Source organism: Lissotriton helveticus, chromosome 10 (genome assembly GCF_964261635.1).
Source record: "Lissotriton helveticus chromosome 10, aLisHel1.1, whole genome shotgun sequence".
Lineage (NCBI taxonomy): Eukaryota > Metazoa > Chordata > Amphibia > Caudata > Salamandridae > Lissotriton > Lissotriton helveticus.
The window spans coordinates 255,218,852-255,236,593 of record NC_136071.1 but is presented as its reverse complement, the minus strand read 5'-3'; the positions used below and the strand labels follow the sequence as shown (position 1 = coordinate 255,236,593).

General features: G+C 44.6%; 1 protein-coding gene across 1 annotated transcript in view; it reads left to right on the top strand.

Moving 5' to 3' along the window:
- The window catches only part of OXSR1 (oxidative stress responsive kinase 1), a 633,421-nt gene that overhangs the window by 245,558 nt on the left and 370,121 nt on the right, over window positions 1-17,742 (top strand). The gene's annotated exons all lie outside the window — the stretch shown is intronic.

Sequence of the window (17,742 nt, the reverse complement as noted above, 5' to 3'; positions counted from 1 at the left end):
CATTGTGGAGGCTCGGGAAGAACACAAACTGAATGCGAGCAGATGTTCGCATTGTGTGCGATTTTGTGCTATTTTAGCTCGAAATACATCCTTGAGAAGAAAATGGACGAGAGAGATTATTTTGCGTTTAAAAAAATAGCTCGAAATAGCAGAAGGTGACATTTTGCATAATGGATAATTTCGCATAATTGTTTAAGCATTAAATGTAATTTTCTTTGTCAAAATGATTATGTATTTCTCCCAGGATTAGTTTTAACACGGACTAGCGTGGAGGAGAAGGTACTTGTGTGAAGATCTTGGAGGAAGAAAAGGACCTTGGAGAGTTAAAAATTTATATTTGTTTTATGACTATAAAAGCAAATGAATAGTGGATTCTACGTTCAGTTGATGACTATGTTCACTTTTGGTAACCGTAGTCACCACAGTGTGGAGATCTGAGCAATGAATAAGGGCACTTACGTAGTACCGCTTGGCAAGCTAAATATGCTGTAAAAAAATATCTTCACTGAGAGGAAGGTGGGTAATACACAGGATTTATTTTCCATGAAAGGTTATATTTTTTTCTGCAAAATAAGTGTTTTTCGATCTGTATGTCTACAGTGTCAGCAATTTCCTTCACATGATTCATTAGACAGTAAAACGTTTTCCATCGTAGTGGACAAATGACCCTAGAGTACATGCCTGAGAACACCAGGTGCTATTTTATAGATCTTTGCAAAGTTTCAATCATACACTAGTACACAGTTTGATGTGTGTCCCCTTTGTGCTCCTGTAGTTTAGTACTAAAGAGTGGAGACCACAGATGCCTATTTTGTTACCTGCTCCTTACCCAGAACAGGCAGTGGTTGTTTCATTCCTTATTGAAACGTTTTTGCTGTAGATAAAATAGGTGGAAAACCCATCATTCGGGATTTAAAGGTAGCAAAAAAAGTAATTTTGAAAGAATAACTGCATTCATATTTTGATTCTGTATCTTGAAGCTCGATCTGCCTTTCCTTTGATAAGTCCAATAGGTGCCAGTCTTGTTCGGCCAAATAACTGCAGACTTGGCATACTGTTACTATTCCATGCAGATTGATGCTGCTCTACACCAATAGGATTTGATAAATGCCCTAGACGGGGCAAAGGGAAGTGCTAAGGTACCAAAGCTATGAGGGTTAGCAATCCTGTTTCACCCTGACTCGCAGCACCCAGAGCTCGTCCAGAGCACTTTGACTGAGTTGCAACAATTTGGCTGTGGTCTACTTTTTTTTGCCCGTGGCTTAGAAGCCTTAAAATTGCAAGTGTCAGTCCAAATTACCAAGAGCTAACATTTCAGATGAGTAGAAATATCTGCACAAATATAAGTAAAATAATGTGTCACAAATTAGAAATGTCTTGTTACTTTTTAGGCGTCCATTCGCAGTTGTCTTGTCCGAATGTTGAGGACTAACTCGCTGAATAAGCAGCTCACTCACACTCAGCACCACCTTTCACGCCCTTCATCATGCTACTGATGGCCTTTCACTGCCCAGCTTTCTGTTGCTGACTCCCATCTATTCTTGCTCCCATCTCCCCATGTTTTGTTCCCCATTCTTGCACTCCTGCCCCAGTCGCATATTTCTCCTATTCCTCTGCACCTCGATTGCCTGCCCCCTCCCTCTTGCCACAGATCAACAATAACTCCCCCTCCTCTGACCCTCATGCCGCAGCCTACTTCTCTTGGAGCCTGCAGTCATTTTGCCAGCAGCCGCGTCTCTCACAGCCCACGACCACTTCTCTCACAGCCCACGACCACTTCTCTCGATTGTTTAAACCCCCCACATCCCTCATCCCAACTCCTACCAATACAGTTTTCTGGTTTATTCCCATTTCCAAATGAAATCACTTCGTGTGAAGTTCTAGACTGGCCCTCCAGGAGACAGTATTTGGCTTTCTTTTCTAACTTTTGTGGTTGCCTTACTTTTGTTTATTTACATAGCCTTTTAAGTTATTTATTTTCTACGGAACAATAGTGCTTCTGCTGGAATCTCTCCTGCGCTTAACAAATAAACTCACAGAAATACAGGTAATATTGTGTGGGGTACGTTTCGTGGTGTACTTGATGGTGCGTTTATTTAGACAATACTCTACACATCAGCGGAGCAGTGGGAGTTGCGCTTGGAATAAGGTTCATAGAGGGCAGACGGTTAGTCAGTTTGAGGGTAAGTGAATTTAATGGGGATTTGAGGGTCGTAAAGAGGAAGACATGCACTTTGAGCACATGCTTCAATTTAATTTCTATCAAATTGAAGTATGAATTAATTTCTTTTAGATTATGAGCTGACAACCTATTTATATAAACGTCTTATCCATTTTAATTGTAGAATTTTAATTATTGATAAATTAACCTTTTGACTCTAAGTACTGCAGTGAGAGTCTAGTGGGTCTACCGGTCAAATGGATCCGCTGTAGGGACCGTTGTTCTGTGTGCACAGTTTTTAGGTTTTGGCTGCAAGTGCGCACGTAGTGCGCATGCGCTAAAAAACCTCTTGAGTTCAATATATGATAGATGACCCGCCTCTGCCTCTCATTGGCTAGCTCCATAAATGGAGGCTAGCCATTGGGAGACAGAGGCTGTCAATCGCGCTTTCACGGGGAAAACGCGATTCGGGGGCGTTTCTCGGGCTTTTTTTAAGCCCCGCCCCTTTGTCCCGGGCCGCGCTGTGATTGGCTGCCGGCCTGGGACTCCCCGTGACGGTGTTTGGTAAAGGGTTTCTGGAGGGGGCTGTGCCGAACGAATAACAAGTGAATGATCAGAGCCGCCCGCTTCCTGGAAGAGTGGGGAGATGGCCGTCGCTGCTGGCTCTGCTTGCAGCGCGGGTCATAATGAAATGAAGGGGTAGCCCTTGGCGGTCACTGATAGCAGCCTGGGGGCAGGCGGTGTGAACATTACCATGACGGAGAGTAGTCCGTGCATCCGGAAACACTGTACGTGGTTAAAGGTAAGGGCTTGCTTGTGAGAATGCAGATCGACAATCTGCTGTTACCTTAAGTGTTGCACTGTGCTACTGGGGAAAAATAAAGTTGTACAATTGTGAACCTCATGCAGAAGGGTCTGTTCACCGCAGATTAAACTTGTATATATGCAGTAAGAGCAGAGGGCCTCGTTCTTGAGAGTTCATGTATTGGAAATGTATATGTTTATCGGTCTTATCTTGAACTTTCCTGAAGTATTTCTCCCTGCTCAATATTTAGGCATACTTAGGCAGAACTCTTGTATTTTTCTGACCGTCTTCTCGTGTCCACTGTTTACTATTGAACTATACAACAAGGTATTTTAAGACCCCTCGTACGTAATTGCAATAGTTAACTTTTTCGTTTTTTTTTTCATTGCATGTCTTTAAGGCAGATGCACGATGTTTGACGTCTTGTATAATGCTTGATCTCCTGCACTTCGTTTGTATATGAAACTTTTTTCGATGATTGAAACCTGTCTTCCACTCACTCATTGTGAAAATACGAATGGGCATAATCTGTATAAAATAAATGTGCTTCAAAACGTATTAGCTGGCTTTTGAGATAAGTTGAGGTTGGTGCCACGTGGCATTGGAAATATCCAACCGCTGTTAAAAATGTATCTTTACAAATTGTATTTGTAGAACAGGAGATGATGTCCCTGTTCGAACAGTTTCTCCAGTTAAAGGGTTCCCTGTTTGTTTCTCTGTGGAATGTGTAAATTGGAAACAAATAAAACCTAAGCAAACACCATAAAATGCAGCGCGTTACACATGGTTGGTAAGGAATGCTTGACTTGCCGAGTAACAATGTGTTCCGTTTGTCAAACCTTTCTTTGCCATGTGTGTCTCCGAATTTTTTTCAGTGGATGTCAATCTGACATTTGATCACAGTGCGTCTGTGTGTACGTATTTTAGAACAGTAGAAATTGTACTCCATCCTGAAGCAGAGATGCTGTCCTTAGCTCAACACATAGAATTGGTTGTTTGCTTTTCCGGCCACGGGGGCATCCTACAGATCCATATACTATTTCAGCTTATCCTGTCTTTCCTGTGATATTTGGGCCTGTTGCACATTCAAGCTGATGCTTTGTATTGCCCTCCACTGTGCGCGTCACCAAGGACATGTATTTGGTGCAAAAAGTAGCTTGGCTGCATGCACTCATGTTGGCCGCCACATGTCTTGTGGATGCTTCCTGGACCACCTGCAGTTTGTTTGTCACGCCTGTGGCGTTGATCTGCTGTAGTGCTCTCTTTGTGCTTTAATAACGCCCCCAAGTGTCCTGGGTAAGCTCCATATAGTTCTCAAGTGGTGATTTAACTGCGCCTTCAGTGAGATGGGTCTTTTAGATGATACTACGTGACCTCCATGTACTCGAGTGGCCCAACTGATGTACATCAATGGCAGCCTCTACATTTGGTACTGTCCGCCCTAAAGTGGGAGTCCCTGCATGCGCATTGGTGTCTGTTCTGACATGCCGTGCCGTGCTTCCACTATGCCTTTTACACATCCCCAAACAAGTATGACATATATCAGGGTCTAAACACCCTTGTAGCCATGTGCTCAGGAACCTGGTAGAAAAATGAAAGCACTCCACAACATTAGTAGGCTGTTGAGCAATCTACAAGTAGTGCAGTCAAGCCACCAAGAAAGCACTGTAGGTTTCCCAAGGGTTCTGGACAGCCCTGTATAAATATTCATGTCTGTACAAGGCAATATAATGCAAATAGCAGCATCGCCAACTCGGCCTTTCAGCCTTCCGAAGGTTGGTAGAGTGATCTCAAGATGAGCAATAGTAAAGTCTGTCACTTGCAGCTCTGCAGAACGGTGGCACACGCCCTGCACAAGCAGGGGAATATTTACAGCAGGAATACTTAGGCTATAACGTGCAGAAATAGGTTTTAAAGTACCTTATATCTAGGTGCAGCTAGCTTAGAAAAAGCAACACTCAAGGGTGAGTAGTTTGCACGTCTGGTGCTTTATTTCTTTATTAATTGTATTTAATGTGCAAGCAGTCGGTCATACCTGTGCTTCATATAATCTTAAACTCATGGTAATAGGGTGGCTATAAAAAATGCTTTAACAAAACGTAGCGTTTAGTTAAATGACGAAGTAGAAGTGATAGAGCCTAAAGGTAAAGTCTTTATCTGTGAGCCAATCTAGCTGTTGGTGTAAAATGAAGCCCACCCACCCAGTCTGGTATTTCGGGGAGAGTGATCAAATAATACTCACAAGGTGGCACCGCTAGGTTACCCGGAACGTGTATGTAAAGTAATGTGCATATGTCCAAGTTCCCGCTATGAATGAATTTCTTATTAAACGGGATCACATTTTTGCCCCCAGACCACATTTGGCATAGCTAAAGTTCGTGTTTCTGTCTGTCCTTTGTCATGTGCTCATCTATGTGTGTGTGGCACTTAACTGAGAGTGGAGTATGAATGTAAGATGGTGTGGCTTTTGTTTTGGCCAAATTTCTCCTGCATTGTCCTTGATTTTTAAATGTAATATATCCTCCTTTGTCTAAAGCTTTTAGCAACATAATCAAGATGCATTATTTGTAATGTCTCCTGTTAGTGCACAACATAAACATTGCAGCCCTCTCTTCTGACATTTCTGCCCCCTCATTATATCTTCCCCTGCTCTTTAAAATAAACTCCCAAGATAACAAGCAATGCAATAGGTCTCGCATTAGGAAAGTTTGAGCTATTGGTCTTGTAAATGACACATTTTTTATTTGTGTTGGTTTTGAAAATAGGGAAATTAATAGCTGTCATTTACAATGCCAATAGTTATAACTTTCGCAAATGTGACAGCTACAGCCTTTTGTAATGCAATAAGTGTCATATTTACGTGACTTAGATGTATTGATATTACAATTAACAATTGCTTTTGTTTTTTTTAAATAATTAATACTTAAATAAAAGTTATTGTAATTTATAATGGCAATAGCTTAAACGTTTGTAAATAACTTTTGTGAAGATTATGTTCAATGTATTTTATTGTGACGAAAATCCAAGAACAGAAGTGAAATATGAACTTTTTTTGTGACATTTGTAGTAAAGCTTGAAACATTGAGAGAACATATTTGAACCAGTTGTTGTTGAATGGTTGCACTGATTGATGATGTGGTGGCGCTGAGTGATGCTGTGGTAGCGACAAGTGATGCTGTGGCGTTCAGTGATGCTGTGGTAGCACATAGTGAGGTTGTGGTGCCCCTGAGTGATGCTTGTGGTAGCTTGTCTCCTTTCTGGTGAAGAATTGGCTTGGTAGTTTGGTCTGCCCTGTTCCCATGATGCACTGGGCCAGGGACAGACTAATTTGCATATAGCCAGGTTCTGAGCTGGGATGGGGCAGTGAGATAAATAACGGTGATGGATCAAGCCCTGATCTTTGGACTGGGTAAGAGTGGTCTGCTTAATTCAGACACTCTGTTCATCACCACCCCCTTTTCTGTATCGTTTTTGGCCACTATAGGTGTGGCAGGGTATACTCAGACATGAGTCCCTTTCTCACTGCTCCATCAGGATTCAAGCAAGCCGGGCCGAAGAGGCTGAAATGCCAGAAACCGGTCCCCGGTAGCTTGTCTCCTTTCTGGTGAAGAATTGGCTTGGTAGTTTGGTCTGCCCTGTTCCCATGATGCACTGGGCCAGGGACAGACTAATTTGCATATAGCCAGGTTCTGAGCTGGGATGGGACAGTGAGATAAATAACGGTGATGGATCAAGCCCTGATCTTTGGACTGGGTAAGAGTGGTCTGCTTAATTCAGACACTCTGTTCATCACCACCCCCTTTTCTGTATCGTTTTTGGCCACTATAGGTGTGGCAGGGTATACTCAGACATGAGTCCCTTTCTCACTGCTCCATCAGGATTCAAGCAAGCCGGGCCGAAGAGGCTGAAATGCCAGAAACCGGTCCCCGGTAGCTTGTCTCCTTTCTGGTGAAGAATTGGCTTGGTAGTTTGGTCTGCCCTGTTCCCATGATGCACTGGGCCAGGGACAGACTAATTTGCATATAGCCAGGTTCTGAGCTGGGATGGGGCAGTGAGATAAATAACGGTGATGGATCAAGCCCTGATCTTTGGACTGGGTAAGAGTGGTCTGCTTAATTCAGACACTCTGTTCATCACCACCCCCTTTTCTGTATCGTGGTGATGCGATAGACACACAAATAAAAATGTTGTCATTTACAATGCCAATAGCTCTAACTTTGGCAAAGGCGAAACCGTTGCATTGTAAATGCTTGTTATTATTATCATTAGGTGCCCTGTGCCTTTCATTCTTAATATAACGAGTGCCAAAATCTATTATCTGCTTCAAGAAACCGCTTCAGCAGTGAACATATGCCTTACCGACTGCTAATTGTTTTACTTCCTAGTCCTGCTGAGGCATCAGTGTTCCTGGGCCCTGCTCCACCCTTACCCGTTTGCTTGCATCCATTTTACTGCTGTGTGTAAAGAGAGAAAACATTTTCACTACACAAAAAAGTCTGAACTAATAGTTCTGTTTTTTCTTGATTTGGAAAGTTGATTGGAAATAATTGGTTCTCAGTTCATTTAAATGTGTTTAGAAGTAGTCTGCTCCCACTCGTCGACTTTGGAGTTGTCTGTCTTGCAGCTGGCAAGGTTCTTAAAATCGAAACCTCGTGGAAATGTGAAGTGGGCAGTCAAATGTTGCTCAGCAACCAAAACATGGCAACTAAGCAAAATGATGAGATACGCACACAGTAGAACGAGTGGCAAACTTTCTGAAACACCTATTGCATAATGCGGGGAAAGGTTCAAGTTGATTTAGTGGATGCTTCGGGAGCTCTATCAGCGGTGCAGAATGGCCATGGTATTTGTTCAGCGCCCCACCCTGTCCACTGCTGGACTGCAAGTACAAGGGGACTGACTACATCCAATTTCAATTGGTTTATTTAAATGCTAATGTTGATTCAAGCAGTTGCCTTGTTGATAGTGATTGTAAATGAGCTTTGAATGCCTGTCTGGTAATATGTTTATATTTTAGCCAGGGACTGATCTCCGTGCGTTTTCATGGGTGTGATTCTTTGTGTAGGTTTGAAACAAGAATCTACTTCCGAAGTCAAATAATCCTCTAAATACCAGAACAGGGTGCATAGCATAGAACAAATGAATCATTTTCTAAAATATACCAGATGATAAATTTACTTCAAATTGACGGAGCTACTCAGAAAAAGGAACACTTGTACTCACTTAGAAGAGGGTAAAGTACATAGACTACACTGTTACTCTGTTCTTTATAGTATGCCAAAAAGTAAAGTAATTGTTTATCCACTACGGAAAAACCTTTTTGACTTGTACAACACGTGCAGTACTCTGTGAAAATGGCACATATGTTTGTTTGTATTAAAGCCTAAAGATGTATGCACTGACATAGAATGAGTAGGTATTGGATGGTAGGAAGGTTTTGAAATGAATGTGTTTCACAGCAGACAATTTAGGTTTAGCAGACGATACATTTAAATGGGTATTGTTAGGTCCTGAATTTTCAACGCTGATAGGCATGCCACAGTTTAGAAGACAGGTCATCATTATTTGTGTATCAGTCAATATCTTTTAGAGGTATAATTCATCTCTTCCCAAAAGGTCTGCTCTTCACTAAGGATGTGACTCTTCTGAAAGAAGACTTGTCACAACCTATCTCTTAAAGATAATCTGGCTCAGTCAAACGCGGAATTACCCGTATGCAGTGGGAAGAATATAAGCACTTGAGTCTAGTAGTCAACTCTCTATTCATGATCGTATTCCGATGTATGTGGTCATTATCTCGCCTTCCTGTGAAGAGTTTGGTATTTTAGGCCTACACTTAAAAGCTACAATCTTTGATTGTCCTATGTTAGTCTATTTTGACGGTTGAATGAAACTCTTGAGTTACATAACTGGTTATTCTGGTTAATGTTGATGATCTAAAGTCTATGATCAGCTGCTGAGAAATTTAAAAAATGAAGTTGAAGCACACGTCACACAAATTCCCTGCAGTAGTGGGACCACATCCTGTTACCTCCAGTCTTCCTTCACATGCCTCTACAAGATTAGTGAAGGATGAGTGAAACCAGTGTCAATCATGTTTGTAACAAGCCTATATGGAAATGGAGGTTTTATAGCTTCTACTGCATTCTTTATTCGAGTTGTTGAATCGAGTGTTTCATATTGTGATTCATAAAGCATGATTTGTTCCTTTTTTCTACATAAAAGTATAGATTTCGGAAATGGTGTACGTAGTGTTAATGAAGTTTTATTTTTACGCTCATTCGTAATCTTTAATTTGCAGATGTTTGTTACTATGTGGCATTTACATGGATCTCAGTATCAATGTCCTTCCACAACAGAAGGCTTGGTCTATGTGAGATACTCTAACCCCTATTAAATGAATCCTAGACTTATACCCCCCTAGTTTGTTTTAGACTCGTCCTTAGGCTAACCTGTGTGACCGTCCATTTTAACATTAGAGGCTGATCTTTTGTGTGAGCTACGGAAATGCTGCTTTACTATCCAGAATTTATTTAATGACTTTGACCCATGGATTTAAGAGGATTCTTCTTTTTCTCTTTTGAAGGCTATTCTTTAAATGTGTTGTCCATATGAGTAGTAGAAATTGAGTACTTTTAAACATTAAACATCTTTCTTTAAAAGGCAACACTAAGATTTGACTAGGAGTCTTGTGATACAGTACTTAAACTCCCACTGCCTAAAAGGTGACTAGTCTTGGTGGTGTAGTTTAAATATTTATGAAACTTGAGACTTTCAAGGGGAGTTAATAAATAATAGCCCTGTGTGTGTGATTCCAGTCCAAGTTCAGTTAATATAGACACTGAGCTAGGGTACATATTAAGCACCCAAAACCATTTGCATATATTATAGGCAGGCAGATGCGTAGCACCATTCTCAAAAGGTCCACTTTTCTGTTTTTGCACATGAAACTGAAAGTTTATGTACAATAAAGACACATTTTCTTATTAACTGAGAATGTCTTCTCTAAATTGTGTCGTCTGGTAGGTAGTCAGAGTGGGGAGAAGACTGATGAAACACAAATGTGTGCTTGGTGCGTGCATGCTTGCAAGGTGAGAGTAAATTAAAAGAAATAACCACTTGCCTTGCTTGCTGCACGACGTCGGACGTCCTCCTCTCTCCTGTCCTGATCATCCTAGTTTCCTCCAGGCTTCGCGCGTTTTACAGCAAATTGCCTTACCCAATTTTGCATGAGAGAAGTGCCAGGACTGGAGGGAGCAGACACTCTCAGTGCTCTCACGAACACTCTAGGCCTGTCCTTTCTCTATCACAGCTGTCTAAGACAGGTGGGTTAGAGAGGTTTAAAATGCGCATGTCTCACTGGCCGATGCAAGACGGCCGGCCAGAGAGACATGCACACTTTAAACCTAAGTGTACAGCCAGCCCACCACTCCTCCCTGCTACAACAATGGCCCCACCCGGTCCTGACACTGTTCAGGGTGGTCGTATGAAAAATAAAATGGTATTAAATTGTTTTTATTATCATTTTATTTTTCGGCTCTTGGGCTTTCCTGGGGAGGGATGCTCCTCCATTCTAATAGAGAAGCCGCTCCAGAATTATAATGTCTTGGAAAATGATTTTATATAAGTCAGTAATGTCAGCAGACTTCCATCTACTGGTAATCAGGCGTGTCAGCGAGGCAGAGCGCTCCAAGGCCTTATCCGGTGAGGTGGTGTGGGTTAGTACCCCTGTCTGCAGTCCTGCTTCAAACACCATCCATAAATCCTGTGAAATCAGTGTTTTTACGTATAAAAAGGGAACGTACTTTATTATGCACACACTGCTCAATATTACACATTCATTTATAAATATGTACATTAGGGCTGGTGAAAACATCTATGGTGACAACCTCCTAAGAGTTCATACCCTTAGCGAGCCATAAGACCATGATTACCCCCCACATAAACTGGACACAATATAATATGTTTTTATCAAAATGCATTCCTACTAGCTTTGTCAGGTGTCCCACATTATTAAAAGCAGAACAATGATGTAATTGGTGCAGCACAAAATCACTAAGGATGGTAATATCCTACAGGGCACGAACTGACTCACTGTTAACTTTGTGATTGTCGATAACCTTCATTAATACATGTAATGACTCGCTGTCGACTTTGTTTTTGCCTATAATGCATCTCCATGACCAGGAATAGGACATGTAATAATTCATTGTTAACTTTGCTAATGTCAGTAAAACATTTCAATTAAGTGTCTTTCTATTTTTTATAGTTACTGCAATGCAGCTGTCCGATGCACCAAAACGGTGGCCCAAGCTCTTGAAGGGCTTGAAAAAATGGAGAGTTCTCCCAGAGTTACTAATACCAACTTGCGATATTTAGGGGAATTAGGAGATTTTGAAACAAAGGTACTTTCCATTGAAGAAGGGCTACCGCTCTAAAATAAAACTAGGAGGGGGGGGGGGAAACGCCACATGTCCCCTCGCTTTGTACAGACTTCTGTCCAGGTCCCTTGTTCACCACAGAGCATTTCAGTTTGAAACAGCAGGATTAGACTGGCTGGTCCCAAGGGGACATCAGCAGGAGACTGCTTCAGCCCAGTGGCACTGGGGACCCTCAAAGGCAGATTGTAATCAGGGAGGCTGGGCTACATAATTTTGTTCTGCCCCTGCTGGGCTGTTTTTGGTGTTTCTGGACACGCTGTGCTCTTGGTGGTTTGGCCCTAGACACTAGGAGCATGTATTCCAGGCCTCCTGACGTCTAAACCCTTGCAATCCGTGGAAAGCTTTAATTTATTATTTCCCCACTCACCCACTGAACCTGTCCTTTGTGTGGGTGCCTGACACTTCTGCAATGCAGGGTGTCTTTAGTAGCAGCCTCAGGGGTCTCAGAGCACGGAGTGCCCTGCCTGCCAACTCTCACCGAGAACTACGGCTTCCTAACCACATGTAAGTCATTAGTCTCTCTGTCTGGGCATTCTCCTTTTGGAAGTTAAACACTGACCGGTCCAGTCCATAGAAGACCAGGGCAGCCCTCCAGAGTCCCCACCCCTAGCAGGTCCATCCCTCTGCTGCCCCAGAGGGTATGGGCTGTGGTAAAGGGGGTGGGGGCACTGATGTCAAAGAGGAACTTGTGGAGACCATATTTGCCATAGACAATTAATGCCACTTGTTTTTCTTATGGACCACAGAGTGAAACTACTAACTTCTTTAAAGTAAGCGAGGACAGACGCCAGGGTTGTTTATTGGCCTCTGCCATCTTTAATATCACAACTAACCACTTGCAATCCCATCTCGAGCCCCTCACCCTTGATGGTCCTAAGTATTGGGGGTGTTCTTATTGCTTTGGTACTCTATGCTGATGTTACAGCCTTGTTGGACTGGAGGGAGAACATGTTCCATGAATTACTACACTCCGCTTTTTGAACCCAACAAGTGAAGATGCAGGTTGATCCTGGTGGCTAAAGTATATACCCAGAGGAAATATTTGTTAGTAATGCCAGAAAGTTGTCTACGTCTAAAGTGTCATAATTCTGGCATATGGATCTTCAATGTCTGACAAAGTGTTCTAAGTGGACCTTTTAGTGCTTTACCCCAGAAGCATTAAGCGCACAAATAGAAGGTAGTGCTCAGTATGGCAGCCTAACTGTGAAAATCCTCTAGCATCAACAACTAGTTTTTCTTCAATCTAATTTATTCGGTGGATATTTGTTCTCCGCAACCTTAAGTCTTCTCACAGAAGGTTTAGTGGCGATGGAAGGCCTACGTGTTTTGTGATCGGATGGAAGTGGAGCTTGTGCTGCTTCTTACCTCTGTTATTCTGAGCTAAGAAAGCCAGGCAGGTGACTTTGACACCGTATGTAATTCCTTTTGTGGATTTGTAAAATCGTTGAAAATGTGATAATATAGTATTTTACAGTGATATATTTTTTGTGGCAAACCAGGACGTGAAGAAAGAAGTTAATAACTACTATATAGCTCAGTGTGATTTAAATTGCAACAGGATAGGCCGCTTCATTTACTGACTCTGGTCTTAGAAATAATTGAAAACTGCACACTCAAATAACACACATGCTACATCAGTGTGGTAAGCTTAAAGCAAAATGTTGCAGGTTTAGTTCTAGTGGAGTGGGGGTGAAATTGTATCTGTATACACACATATGTACATTCTTATATAATTAGCTGGAAATTTGTCCAACATAGTATAGTATTATATTTTAAAGAATATTTGGAAGTGATTTTTAGGCACTGTTTGAAAATATTTTTTCTAAAACATGATGATGATTCTATCCTAATGTAAGAATTATTTCTTAACATCTGATGTTGGTGTATAGAAGGACCGCACTGTTCTCATCCGGTGCTACAGAAGGCCGATTTTGCAGCAGTGCTGCTATATTGGTTGTATGACGGATCAACGCAGGAAAATACTTTGCATGCCTTTATCATGCATTTCTTACCCCACATTTTTTTGAAACACATATGATGCTTTTACTCTGTGTGTAATTACCACACATTGTTTAATTACATATACATATATATATATATATATATATACACACAATATATTTGTGTGGGTGAGACCCCCCACATCCCCAAACTTACCTTAAATGTGCAGTAAAAGCATACATTGTAAAAGAATTTGTTTTAAAAACATACGTGGTGAAATGTGCGTGGTAAAGGTACAACATGGTAAAAAACATGTTGTAAAGCCTGTTTCCCGCTATATCAGCCCCAGTAAAAAAAAAAAAAACGACTCCCACAGCTGAAAAACCAGTTGCTACCCTTCCAGCTTCCTGGGCACTGCTCTGAAAAAACTTTCAGGGCTGCTTTGGGTTCCCTGTTCAGCCCTAGTTCCCTTGAAAGAACTTCAAAAGGTGCAAAAAAATCCCAGGGATCCTACAAGACTCAATTTTCGGATCTTCTTTCATTTTTTTAAAAACAGATTTTATTAAGATTTCAAATTGCATACGATAATGGAACTCCGGATTCACTAGTAATACATATAAAACGCCAGCCATCGAAAGACAGCAAGTCATTTCGCTAAAGGCCACCCTTTCAATTTCAATTGTCCCATTATCCGCATTTGTGTGTCAGGGAAAAGCTAACATCATAAGAACAGTCCCACCCCCAACCCACCACCCTTTACTTAGCGTCATCTTAATACAATAGTTATCAATCCCTAGGATCTCTTCTTTCTGTCGTTTTGCCCCTTACAACTCTTGCTCGCTCATAACCAACCTCCCACCCTCCCCAGGTATGTCACTTACTATAAACTCATATATTCATGCTCTAGGGTTACACCAGCGTGTAAACTGTCCTTCGTAGTGAGCCACTTGAAGTGCAGACAGGGTCATACTATATGGTGAGCCTGGTCTAATGTGTGGCCATCAACAAGGACCTGTGATAGTGCCAGGCGATCAATTGCCGCTGTCAGAGCCCTCCTCAGCTAGACTATCTTCCCTGTCTGCATCTGGATGTTTCAGAAGCTCCACTAGTGCTACCCAAGTCCTGGCCATTTCTAATGTTTTCTCGCTCCCTGTCATGTTTGCCATTTGTAATCTGATTGCTCCTTCACACTGCCCACTTTACAAATTCTCTCGTCCATCTGCTAAGCTAGGGCCACTCCTTGCCTTCCAATGACTAGTGATATCCCTTTTAGCCAAAACCAGTCCTAAGTCCAAGAACTTGATCGTGACCTTGTTTCTGGTCGTGTGCGGAAACCAATGTAGCAAACAGTACCCCGGAGCCGCCTCCACCTCTCTCTCTCTCTCTCTCTCTCTGTTACATTCGCCAAGACTGCAGTGCTCTCCCCAGAAGTCCCTCAAGTTTGAGCAACTCCGGAACATATGTAGGAACGCCTCCATGTTACAGCGTGGGCACAAGCCTGTATGGATTCCAAAGTACTCATTGATCTTACCCTGAGTGAGGTATGCCCTGTGCAGGACATAGTAGTGCACTAGCTGGAATCTTGCATTTCTGGAGCTCTTTTAAGCTCTCTCCACTAATTCCCTCCCATGGCTTCTCATCTATAGGCTCCTCCAGATCCTCCTCCCATTTGAGACGTAACGCAGTCAAAGGCTGTAGGATTTCATTTGTTGGACGCCTATAGAGGCAAGTAACCACCTTAAAGGTTTCAGCTGCCAACACTACATATTGGCAGATTGTGGATGTCTAAAGTTCAGCGATCCCTTCCTGCCAGTGTTTGCGCATGGCTGCTGTGAGGGCTGCATGCAGAAGAAAATCACCCCGTGGCAAGTCGTAGCGCTCTCGGAGATCATCAATGGGAAGCATAGTATTTTCTTCATAGAAATCTCCTACTGTGGCAATTCCTGCCTAACTCATAGCTTCTAGTCTACGCCAATTCTCTCCGTGGGGCAAGGCCTCACATATGATCAGTGGGATGCAGGTGCATAAGGACAACGGATCCGAGCCCTTCGGAGGGACCTATTCCAGCATCAGCGCACTGTACTCCAGTCAGATGGGACCGAGTGGCCTCTTGTAGGGAGTTTCAGCAGTATTTGTGAGAGAAGTCGCAAGCTCGGGTTGTCACTCCCTTTGTTCGCCGGGACCCCGGAGTCTGATCGCCATCCACTTCGTGAACCCCTGTAGCTGCAAGATAGTAGGCCTCAAAGTCTGGCACCACAAATCAATCAATTAATCAAAGCATTTATAGAGCGCGCTACTCACCCAGAGGGTCTCAAGGCGCTGGGGGAAGGGGGGGGGGGGTGGTCCGCTACTGCTCGAACAGCCAGGTCTTGAGCTGCTTCCTGAAGACGAGGTGGTCCTGGGTCAGGCGGAGGTGTGTCGGGAGGGAGTTCCAAGTCTTGGCGGCGAGGTAGGAGAAGGACCTTCCCCCTGTGGTGGCTCTTCGGATGCGGGGGACGGCGGCGAGGGCGTGGCCGGTCGATCGAAGCTGGCGTTTGGGGGCGTAGAAGTTGAGGCGGTTGTTGAGGTATCCTGGACCTTGGTTGTGTAGGGCTTTGTGTGCGTGGGTGAGGAGGCGGAAGGTGATTCTCTTGTTGACCGGGAGCCAGTGCAGGTCTCTCAGGTGTCCGGAGATGTGGTTGCGGTGGGGGATGTCCAGGATGAGTCGTGCTGAGGCGTTCTGGATCCGCTGGAGTCTCTTCTTGGGTTTGGCGGTGGTTCCGGCGTAGAGGGAGTTGCCGTAGTCCAGACGGCTGATGACGAGGGCCTGGGTGACCGTCTTCCTGGTCTCGGTGGGGATCCACCGGAAGATCTTCCGTAGCATGCGCAGGATGTTGAAGCACGACGAGGAGACGGCGTTGACTTGTCTGGTCATGGAGAGGGAGGAGTCCAGGATGAAGCCCAGGTTGCGTGCGTGGTCTGATGGTTTGGGTGCGCTGCCTAAGGCTGGGGGCCACCACGAGTCGTCCCAGGCGGAGGGGGAGGATCCCAGGATGAGGACTTCCGTCTTGTCCGAGTTCAGTTTCAGGCGGCTGTCCTTCATCCATTCGGCTACCTCTTTCATCCCTTCGTGTAGGTTGGCTCTGGCGGTGGCGGGGTCGTTGGTGAGGGAGAGGATCAGCTGGGTGTCGTCGGCGTAGGAGATGATGTTGAGGTTGTGCTGGCGTGCGATGGCTGCAAGGGGGCTCATGTAGACGTTGAAGAGGGTTGGGCTGAGCGAGGAGCCTTGGGGAACGCCGCAGATGACTTTGGTGGCTTCTGATCTGAACGGGGCGAGGCGGACTCTGTGTCCTTCCGGCGAGGAAGGAGATGATCCACTCCAGTGCCTTCTCCTGGATTCCGACGTTGCTGAGGCGCTGTGCTAGGGTGTGGTGGCAGACAGTGTCGAAAGCCGCGGAGAGGTCCAGGAGGATGAGGGCCGCTGTTTTCCGTTGTCGAGCAGGGCTCGGATGTCATCGGTTGCTGCGATCAGGGCGGTCTCGGTGCTGTGGTTGGCCCGGAAGCCAGACTGCGAGAGGTCGAGGGATCCGTTCGTCTCGAGGAAGGCGGCCAGCTGCTTGTTGACGGTCTTCTCGATGACTTTTGCAGGGAACGGGAGCAGCGAGATGGGGCGGTAGTTCTTGAGGTCGGTGGGGTCGGCTGATGGCTTCTTTAGTAGAGCGCTGAGTTCGGCGTGCTTCCAGCTCTCCGGAAAGGTAGCGGTGTCGAAGGAGGTGTTGATGATGTCCCGCAGGTGTTGAAGACGTGGTGGGGGCAGGGGTCGGTCGGAGATCCGGAGTGGATGGAGTTCATCGTGCGGACGGTGTCTTCGGTGCTGATCGGGGTCCAGGCGTGGAGGGTGGTGGTGGGGGGCGGTGGTTCGGTCGTGGCGTGCGTTGGTTGAGAGCGGAAGCTGTTGTGTATGTCCGCGATCTTGTTGTGGAAGTAGGCGGCGAGGGAGTTGCAGAGGTCTTGCGAAGGGGTGATGTCGTTGATTCCGGCGTTGGGGTTGGAGAGCTCTTTGACGATGTTGAAAAGCTCCTTGCTGTTGTGTGCGTTGTTGTGCAGTCGTTCCTTGAATGCAGTTTTCTTGGTGGCGCGGATCAGTTGGTGGTGTTTTCGGGTGGCGAGCTTGAGGGCAGTCATGTTGTCCGGTGTTGGGTTTCTGTGCCAGTCTTTCTCGAGGGTTCTGCAGTTCTTCTTGGAGCTCTTGAGTTCGTCGGTAAACCATGGGGCTTTCTTGCTGCCGGGTCTGCTGGGCGGGGTCTTCAGAGGGGCGAGGTCGTCTGCGCAGTCGCTGATCCACTTCGTGAGGTTGGTGGCCGCTCGGCTGGGGTTCGTTGCGCTGGTGGGTGGGTTCTTGCTCAGGGAAGTCA